We start from the raw sequence: 10,796 nt of genomic DNA on the forward strand, positions 1-10,796 counted from the left end.
ACAGTGCATGATCAGTTGGATCTGGCTAATCATGCACCGTTATGACCGTTTTCGGCCAGATTTACGACCAGAATTTGGCCGTTAACAGTTGGATTTGGCCAAAATCTGGCCATCAAGGGCTAGATTCGGTTAATGGTGCATCGTTCCAGCCATGGTGGTCAGTGGTGGCCGACGGCAGCGGTGATAGTCTTGGGTGGATTAATTTCCAGATAGGAATGAGTGAAAGGTAATTGTTTTTGGTTGAATAGATTTGGAAAAATGTTTTGAGTTGAATAGAATAGGATAATGTAAAACAAGTCCCCTTTTCTTTCCATTTTCAGAAAAAAAAAAAAATCTTATTTGATTTGGATAAATTTTCAGAATAATAATCCCAATAATTAAACAAACACATATTATGTTTTTTTTAATCCAAATAGGATAATAGGAAAATGATTCAAAAGAGTGTAACAAACAGGAGCAATGGAATTATATTTTATCCTTTCACACATTCCTATTCTCACCCCATCCTCGAGCCTGTACTTAGGGGTGATTGGTTCTGAGTACCTTTCACTTTTTGAAAGAACCAGAACCGGCCGGTTCCTAAGATTTGGAACTGGAACCAGAATTATCTGGTTCTAGTTCCAATTCTGACAACCTAGGTTAATTTCAATTACCTCATATTAAGAAAAGGACAAATACGCCCCCAATAGTTTGCAAAAATTATAATCCAGTCCCATTTTCTACTCGAGTACCTGGACCTCGGTTCTGCTTTCGATTGCCAGTTCCAGCACTGTAGGAATCGGAACCGGACCCGAGAATTCCTAGTTCCAATTTTCCAAAACTGGAACTGGTGGATGGGTACTTGTCGGTTTCGGTTCTACCCTTTACTCATGGTCACCCCTACGTGTACCCATCCCCATACAATCCACGAAATAAACGCAAGGTCTTTATTTTAGTATATAAAGAGGCCACTTATGAGAGTAATAATGCTTTAAATAGGAGTTAATTCATTTTCAGTCTATGTGGTTTTAGTTGACTACCATTTAGGATAATAGTTTCAAATATTAAGGCTTCATTTGATAAGTTTTTTAGAATAGCAATTTTGGTAAATAAAATTTTTGGAAAATAGGATAGGATTCTGAGAAGTTTTTGGTACATTTCTGAATAGCATTTTCTGAAAATATTTAGATTATTTCTAACCCCTTAGGTTTGTTAATTTAACTAAACACCATCAACAATAAAAGTTTATAAATTGATAAAAACATCCCCACCCACCCACATATTGCTAGTCGCTGGCCACCATCGCTGGAAGGTGGCCAAAATCTGCCAAAATGGCGCATAATCGGCTAGATCCAGCTAGTAGTGCGCCAATTTGGCATTTTCTGGCCAGATCTGCAACGCCAGATCTACGACGATTTTTGCCCTTTTCTGATTACTCCCGGCGTCAGAAATCCCTCCCGCGACCACCAATCATCTCACCAGCCTTCCACCTCCAAAACCCCTCTCCTCTTCATACCAATTGCTCATTGGTTGCCACCCCTTGCCATTTAGGGTTTTGCCATTTTGAAGACTTGGGGTTGAGATATTTGAGTTTTTGATGGCTTTTTGGATTAGATTTTGATTGTGGAAGTAGTTTTGTTGTGTGTGTGAATCTGCGTGATTGATTTTCGATCAACGGTGCTCCCATGGTGGTGGCAGTGGCGATGGTTGGCCACGGCGGTGGTTGTTGGAGGGTGATAGTGATAATTGTTAATGTTTTGAGTTGAATAGAATATGATTAAATTTTGAAGAGAATTGAGAATATTAAAACAAATGTGTATTTGGATAGGATTGAATAGGAAAATAAGATAGGATAGTGGTATTTGAATGAAACAAGCGGACCCTTAGAATTTTGCTCCTCGTTTCAAAATATTATTGTCTTAGTCCTTTAACTTAATCAACAGTTGTTGATTCTTAAATTTATAATGAAATGACAAAAAAAAGCCTCTTTTAGAATTTTCTTTTTTGAAAAATTACTTATACAAACAACACTAAATTAAATAAACACTTTACACACTACAAATTCAAATTAAATAAACACACTATAGACTACTAATTCATCACATTTATATAACTTTAATTTTCAAATGTGTAATATATATATAATTTTGTTACAAATTTTTTGAAAAATGCTTTATCAATGTTTAATAAATTTAAAAGAAGGTATTTTTTTATTTCAATATAAATTTAATAGTCAATTAACCTTTTATTTAGGTAAAGGACTAATATGTTAGGATTTGAAATGATAAGGACAAAACTTGCAGAATTTGAAACGATTGTCCTCAAAAAACCAAACTGAAACCATATGGGCTAAAAAGGAATTAACTACTTTAATAGCCGACCAAAGCGTGAACTCAAGGGCTTAAGCCCAAGCCCACTCTAATTTAATTAAATTCTAGGCTTCAAGCCCTAGTCCATTTAATTCAGTCCAGGGTTTTCAAAGCTCGATCATGAACTTTTATGACTTAATTTACGCTCCAATGGATTGAACTTAAGTGGCCTTTACTTTGTGGAATGTATGAGAATAAGACTATGGGGATGTTGGATGGCAATGAGAATATACCAAAGAATAAAATATGATTAAGTTGTTTACTTTTAAGATGAATAGTAATGGAATAGAATAATTTTTTTTTTTTTAATTTTTGGACAAAAATATTCCGTAATATTAAATTATTATATACGTGTATTTTGTTAGACAATAAAATTCCTTAAAAATAGATTAGGCAAAATAACCTAATATGTCATGAAATATTATAAATGAAAAAAAATATTTATTTTATTTTATTTGATGAATATAAAAACAATATTTTATATAAAAAATTAAAAAAATTTCAAATTGGTCAATGCTTTTCTCGACATGATTTTGTTGTCATTACCAACGTGTGAAGGACCATCGTCTGACGATTTGTGGTTCTGGATGAGTGTCAACAGTTAACAATCGTCGAATAACTATTATGAGCGATGGCCGATAAATTTGGTCGCTGCGCATGACGCGTCTTTAGCGATTGTTGATTGCCAACACCCGCATAGATCCACAAATCGTAGGATGGTGGTTATTCACGTGTCGACAGTGATGACGTATGTGTGATTACAATGAGAATTTTGACAACAATGGTGGCAATGGATGGCCAAAGATAGTGGCGGCAGTGGTCGACGGTTAGTGACAGTGGAGGTGGCGAAGGGGGCACCAATAACTAGGGCTGTAATTGAGTCGAGCCGAGTATTCGGCTAATCGAGCTCTACTAGATTACTACAAGATCGACCTCCAGTTCGAGTTCAAGCCTGTTGAGCCCAGGAAATGGTGTTTGAGCTTGAGCTTGTTATGGGTGGCTCGAGTTCAAGTCATCTCACGAGCTTGATAAACGAGTTCGAGCTTGAGCCTCACAAGGCTTGGTCAACGCTAGTGCCCAAACTCTTCTGCCTAGTCACTAACATGCAATTTGGAGCTTGAACAAAGAACCACAACACAACCCAACAAACAAAAACAAAATAGCTACACGAAAGAAAAAACAAAAACAAGTAACCAACTGCCCAATGTTCCACAAACAGGTTACCACTAGCAAACCACCCCACGACCTGCCAGAAAAAAGACAAGAAAGGGAAAAAACCACACTAGCCAACCATATCTTCCAATTAGCCAACCGAGTTACCAAGAATCCCTGAACAAGAGCAAAATCCCCAGAAGACCATTAGTTAGTACACAAATATTCAGCCATCATTAGCCGACCATTAGTCTTGAAACTCCCTTGAAATTGAAAACTAAAGAGACACAAATATTCAAACTATTGTCTCTGACAGCAAGAAGAGCTAATTAGATCGGGAGGTTAAATGTTGATTTAGGGTTTAGGGTTAGTGTTTATTATTGATGTTTGATTTTGACACCAACTAATTGCACGTGAGAAATGCTAAGCGGGCTCAGAAGTCACACGTGATTATGGAAGTATTTAGTTTAATAAAGGGTGAAGAACAATGTTTAAAGTGGTTCGGATGCTCATAAGGCAAATCCTACGTCACTGATATTGTATTAATTAGTAAAATCAAGTTATGTTCAGTGAGTTGAATTACAGCTTAGAGAATACAAGAGAGAGAGAGAGAGAAAGAGAGAGAGAGAGAGAGAGAGAGAGAGAGAGAGAGAGAGAGAGAGAGAGAAATTAGTCAATCCCACAAATGGGAGAGAAATCCTCTATTTATAGTGGGATGAATCAAGGTAATGATTACTAAATCTGCGAGTGGGGTGGATGCCGTGCAAATCCTTCTCTACGTCCCATTGCTCACCTGCTCGAGTGATTTCCTCGACTTGTGTAGGGATTGGACACGTGGACCTTTTTCCAACCATTTGCCAACCTGGCGTATATCCACTACACTGGTAGGAGCATGCCATTCACGTCATCACGCGACGTGGCTACATCTGAGCGGTTGCAGAACTTTCTTAAGCTTTGACCGCCCATGCTGATAAGATTCCGCCTCAGCCCTACTTTTCTAGGCATAACATTTATTGATTTGGGAAATCTGATTTAGGGGTTTAATTTCGTGTTTTAGAACTAATTACATCGGGGGGTTAAATATTGTTTTTACAAATTTATAAAATTGAAGTTACTAATTCAGTCCCCCACAGTTTATAAAACCAACAAAAGGAACCCTACTTATGCGAGCTACCTCAAGCTCGCCAACCTATTGAGCTGAGCCTCCCCATATTCGAACTCGGCTTGTTTTATATAGTGAGCTCGAGCTGAGTTGACTCGGCTAACTGCGAGCCAAGTCATAAACGAGCTTCAAACGAGTCGAGCCGTACTCGTTTGACAGCCCTAGGGGCAGAACAATCATTTTCATTTTTATATTATTTTAATTATTAAGATATTAATTTAACAATTATTAACTTATAAAATAATTAAAATATAAATAAATTGTTTTAGGGTAAAATTGGAAAAAAAAAGTTTTAAAACGGAGTAATAATAGTTAAACTATTGTTTAATTTTCTAATGTATAAGAGAATGATGAAAACAATTTTTTTTCTTAATTATCATGGAAATTGAAATATTTTGAAATAAAAATACAAATAAGAATTTGGACAAAAAATAAGTTGTCTCTGGAAATAACTAAAGAGTTTGGTTTCCTTTTGTGTTGCAACTATGATCTCATCAAAATTATATACAAAACTTTCCCAATGCCAATGTTATAGAAGCCATAAAGATAGGTTGACAAATTATTTTCACTAACTTTCTCTCACAAAAGCGACGTTACAGTTTGCAATTGATCAGACATGATCTATTACGAATAACCAATTACAAGCTGTCACATCACGTTTGTGAGAGAAAGTAGTGAGAAGAGTTTGTTAGCGTAATATTACCCACAAAGACTTTAGCTTAAGCCTAAAGCCCAAAACAAATTAAAAGAAAATGTGGACCTATTAGTACCTAACTAAGAGACTGCAAAAACTCCACTTTTCAATAAATTTTATAAAAACAAATTTATCCCTATATTAAATTATTAAATTTAACTTTAATTTTCTAATTTACAAATACTTTCGACAGTTGACACCTTATTATTTTCTCATAAACCCTAATATTGTTTATACTATTCAAATCATAAATGTTTATTCAAATCATACTATGACAAAATTAGTATATATTTTAAACTTAAAAGATAATTTAATAGAGGACAAAGTTTCTTGATAGGATATATCAGATTATAATCAATATAAAATTTTAAGTTTTTAATTGTTTCTCAATTTCAAATTTTATAAATTTAAGTTATATTTTTAATGAAGAAACCGGTTAGAGAAAAATCAGAAAAAGAGTAAGAGATTTCATGTTAATTATATTATTTTATTTTGCAATAGAATTGCGTGGTATGCTTCTAGTAACGTGCCTCTCCGAGGGTTTAGCTTGGTGGTTTACTCATTACTTTCTTTGGTTGGCCACGCAGATTTGATTTGTTGAGGTATGATGAGGGTTCAAAAAGTGCTTTGGAGTTTGGACAATGGCCCACCCTCTATCAAATTTTTTTTTTCTAGTAATATAAAAATGTTAATACTATTCTTTTTGTTTTTATTTTCACTTTTCTGATTTGAATTCAATTTTTCAATTAACGAATTTGTTTGAATTCTGTTATGTAATTTCGCAGGGAATTAGGCCTCGTATATGGGTGTGGGCTTGGCCACTTCTTGTCAATTTTTTTTTCATTTTCAGTTTTCTAATTTGAATTCAATTTTCATTTACCGAATTTATTTGAATTAAATTGTATAATTTCGGTTCCTGGTTCTTGAATTCATTATTGAATTCAATTGTAACATCAGTTTCTGATTATAGAAATTCAAATATCATAATTAATCCATCAGTTTTGATTTTAGGGAATTAATATTGAACAGTTACTGTTACTTTTTTTAACTGATTAATTGCTGTAAAACGTTCATATTCTACACTATATGCAAGGAATTGCTATTCATATTTGAGACAGATAATTCTCCCATTCTCGTTGTCCAATTTATGCCTTTTATTTTCAATGTCTCACCACCTTTTACATCCCTCTGTTTGTCTCAAATATTGTTGTAACTTCTGAAACCCGATCGGTTCGATCTGTCGAACCAGGAACTGGGGGCTTAGTTGGGCTGGTTACACTGGAAAATCTTTTTTAGCAGCTAACCCACATTAACCCACGATTGGACCGACATAATAGTAGCAAACCGTCAGTCCAATCGGCCTAGTGACAAAACGGGTCACAAATCCTAAATCGCTAAAACTCATTTCTGGGCACTTTTCGGCGTTCCAAATGTTTCCTCAACTGTCTTTCCTCTACACTAGAATTCTATAACCATAGTTAACCTTTTCTAGCCTCCTTTTCTGGGCAGGAATAGAATAGATCTGCATCAATCCCTCAATCCCATGCTTATTGGTCGATTGTCCCTGCCCTTTTGATTTATTCTATGCCATTTGATCTTTCTTGTCTTTTCTTATTGGCATTCGAGGATTCTCCAGCTCTAAGCCATCTTATTTACAAGGATTTCATCAACTTGAGAGCATCAATGACTTCATCTTATTTATAAGGATTCTCCAACTCTGATTTGGACCATGTTTGGCTAGATTGCGGCAGCCATGGCCTTCTTGGCTGTTAAGTAAAGTAAGGGGGAGGGGAAAGAGAAAAGAGAGAAGAGGATGAAGTGAAGAAGTCAAAGATGAAGAATAGAGGAATGAAGAAGAAAGAGAAGAAAGTCACAGAAGAGAGAAGGGGAAGTGATAGAAGAAAGAAGAAAGTGACGAAGAGAAAGAGAAAAAAAAAGGTATAGAAGTTGCACTGCTTCAACGGTGTGTTTGCTAGATTTCAATCATATAAGAACTTCTATGTAATTTTTAAGGGTGTTTTTGTTAGATTTTAAACTTATAGGGATTGATGTAATTTATCAAATGTGTGTTTGCTGCACATTGATCTGATCGACCGGTCCAACCAGTCAACCCGAGAACTGGCCCCTTGACTGGGTCAAGGGATAGGTCAGGTTTCAAAACATTATTTATAACCTTATTGTATTTAGAGTACACCCTTATAGAGTTATGTCATTTTATACTGGAGTGTAGGGAATAATGTCGTAGCAAGTGCGAAATAACAGAAACTTTTCTTGCTACGCCATTACCCTTTAACCAAGATCACGATACGATATTCCTGACCTACATATAAATAAACCATCAAGGTTTAATTTTTACCTCTCGTTGGCGGCTCCTTCACTGGATGTCTTTGCGACTTTGTTATCGACCAAAAATAGAGTTGAGCATGATGGTATCCACATGAAAGTAGGGTTGGGATCACACTTGGATTGATTGCTAAATAAACCCAAGTGCTTAAGAGAGGTGTCGAAAATAGAGAGATAATTTCTCTCTCTAGGGTTGGCGGCTAGGGTTTATTTGGGAGAGTTATTTTTGCACTTAACTTTGCAAAATCAACTTATTAAAATTGTGCTTCAATAGTTGTACCAAATCAAAACCCAATGACTCTTTATATAGTGCAATCCCACATAAGAATTCAATTAGGATTGAATCCTTTAATTCATATTTGGATTGGATTGCAATTCTTAATAAAAGAAATTAGAATATCTCTTAAAGACATTCTCCTTAAATATGAATCCTAATTAAATAAATATCCCTATTTATTTAATTCTTATATAAATACATATTCTAATTAAATAAATATTACTATTTATTTAATCCATATATATTTATATATTTTCCATATTTAATATATGGGTTTTAATTATTTAATTTAAATTAAATATATTCCTTCATATTAATAAAGACATGGAATAAAGGCATGATGTCTGATTGACACTGTCAGATGAGTTGTTATTTTGATTTGTTTTTCTTAACTGTAAATATAACTTCTAACTATTTTAATACAAAACTGTAAGTATATCTCCTAACTATTTTAAAGGTTATTGTTTGATTGAATGATTTTTTTTGTTCGGTCAATTTATTTGAATGATTAATTGTGTTAGTCCTTTCGAACGGTAAGTGTGTTCTTTGATAATTTTAATATGAAGATTAATTAACTTTTCTTGTTTCCGTTTTTAGCTACCAGTTTTCATACGAATGGATAATTTTCTTAACAATGTTAACATGAAGATCGATTACATTTTGTTATGTTTGTTTTCAAGGAAATGAGGATTTGTGTTTATTTTTTTTTGGTAGAGTCATTGATTCGGTACGTCTCTTCTGCCGATCAGTCGGCATAAAATGTGAATTGGTTGATTTTGTTGATTTCGTTTTTAGGTTACAGGGAAAAAAGTTGACGTGTTTGTACAATGATCATCGTGTTTCGTAACAAGTTGTGTTTATTAAGTCTTCGGTAAGGTCATTGATTCGGTATGTCTATGGTTGCAATTGATCAGTGTGAATTATATGTTCATTGATGTTTGTTGATTTTATTTTCAGCTTACAGTTTCGGCCGAATAGTGAGTATTTGTTGTCAGTATGTACATATGAGGGGCAATTAGTTTTTCCCTGTATTGTTGATGCTGAGTAACATTAAACGTTCATGGTTTGTATTTTGTCTAAAGATTAAGCAATATTTTTTCGACCATACTATCTATTTGTTCCAAGCGATATGTAAGTATTTGTTTTGGGATTGAGCTAATGAAACATTTATGGATTGTTTTATGTTAACAAGGCTCATATGTGTATTGTTTTTGCTAACTATGTTTTCGGGTGACACGATCGGCCCTCAACTATCATCGAATTGTGCTGCTCGATGCATTGTTGTCACAGGGTAGCATAATCGGATAGTAGTTGAGTTTCGATTTTTTTATTTATTAATGGAATGTTATTGAATCTGGTTTGGTCATTGTGGATGTCAACGATTCGTGCTGTAAGAGTGTCATGGTTAGTATCTCGGCATGATGGTGATGGTGATTCAAAGATTTGGTTATTCCAGGTTTGGTGTTGCTGGGTTGTGATAGTTGCTATTGTTCAAGTGATTTTGGCTATGTGAACATTTGCGGTTTGACGTTTGATGATGTAAAGATTTGTTGGTTGTAGTCAATATATGGTGATTTTAAAATATTCAACTGTATCTGTCCCAATCATCTTCGTATTTATTAATACTTAGGCAATATATCAAAGGTGTGCTTCCTGGATCATGATATTTTATGCCAATGAATTATAACAAACAAATTGCCAAACAAATCATGCCGCCCAATTATGGATGATGATTTTTTACTTCTTTTGTCAGTATGTTTGCATTACATTCGCATCCCGAAGGTCTAACCATTTTGACATCCTTATAATGTTTTCTAAGTTGCAAGTTTAACAAGATATTTACTATCCTTTCTTTTGGACTTGTGCCAATGAAATATTTCTAAATCTCACTGCCTAATACTTCATTTGACTATAAAAAATAACCTGAGAGTGACCAATATAAGAACAAATGGAATTGTATTAAGGTATCCAAATCCCGATCAAATTCATGGTTTAGCAGTGTTCCTAGAAAAGTTATAACAAATTATAAATGCAACTAATCATATCCTGATAATGGTTCGGCAAGTTGTCATAGGGTAGCATAATCCGATAGTAGTTAAGGTTGTAGACCTCAATGATACCTTATGGATAAATTGTGAATTGGTATTTGCTCTATTACCATTCTATAGCCAAATTGATGGTTTGATAGTGAAGTTATCAACTGTAGCAGACTTTGAACAATCATAATTATGGACAATGGTTAGGCAACATATTCCATATAATTTGTTAAACAATTTTTTAAAGATGCCGAACTATAATATTAATAAAAAATTAAGTAGCTTAATGTCTCTTTAGGTTGTTTATGTTGCTGATAAGTTGCATAAATTTAGTGTTTTTAGGTTTGTTTTTATAGCCTTCTAGTTAATTTCTCATTTGTTTTTTGTGTTTTGATGTTAGTTTTTGTTAAGTTTGAAATATGAATGGTAAGCTATTGATTTGGCGAGTTTTTTGTAATTTTCAGGCGTTAATTGAGTAGATTGGAGCATTGGAATGAAATTGGAATTCAAAGCTTGAAGAAATTGAGATTGGCTGACAAGTTTGAAGGCCATGGCCTTTCCGTGGTGGTGGAATGAAGATAAAATAAGAGGACAGGAAACACCATGGCCTAGGCTGTGGTGACGTACATTTGGACATGGCCAAGGCCGTGTCGGACACTTTTAGGGTTTTTTTTAGTTTTTATTTCCTTTTTCACTTAGGACTCTTTTGGGTATTTAAGGGTGATTAAGATTACTCCTTAGGGAGGCCAAATTTTACCCATTCTTGGAGAGAGATTATTGGGTA

The sequence above is a fragment of the Pistacia vera genome, unplaced genomic scaffold, assembly GCF_008641045.1.
Source record: "Pistacia vera cultivar Batoury unplaced genomic scaffold, PisVer_v2 Contig508, whole genome shotgun sequence".
In the NCBI taxonomy this organism is placed as follows: Eukaryota; Viridiplantae; Streptophyta; class Magnoliopsida; order Sapindales; family Anacardiaceae; genus Pistacia; species Pistacia vera.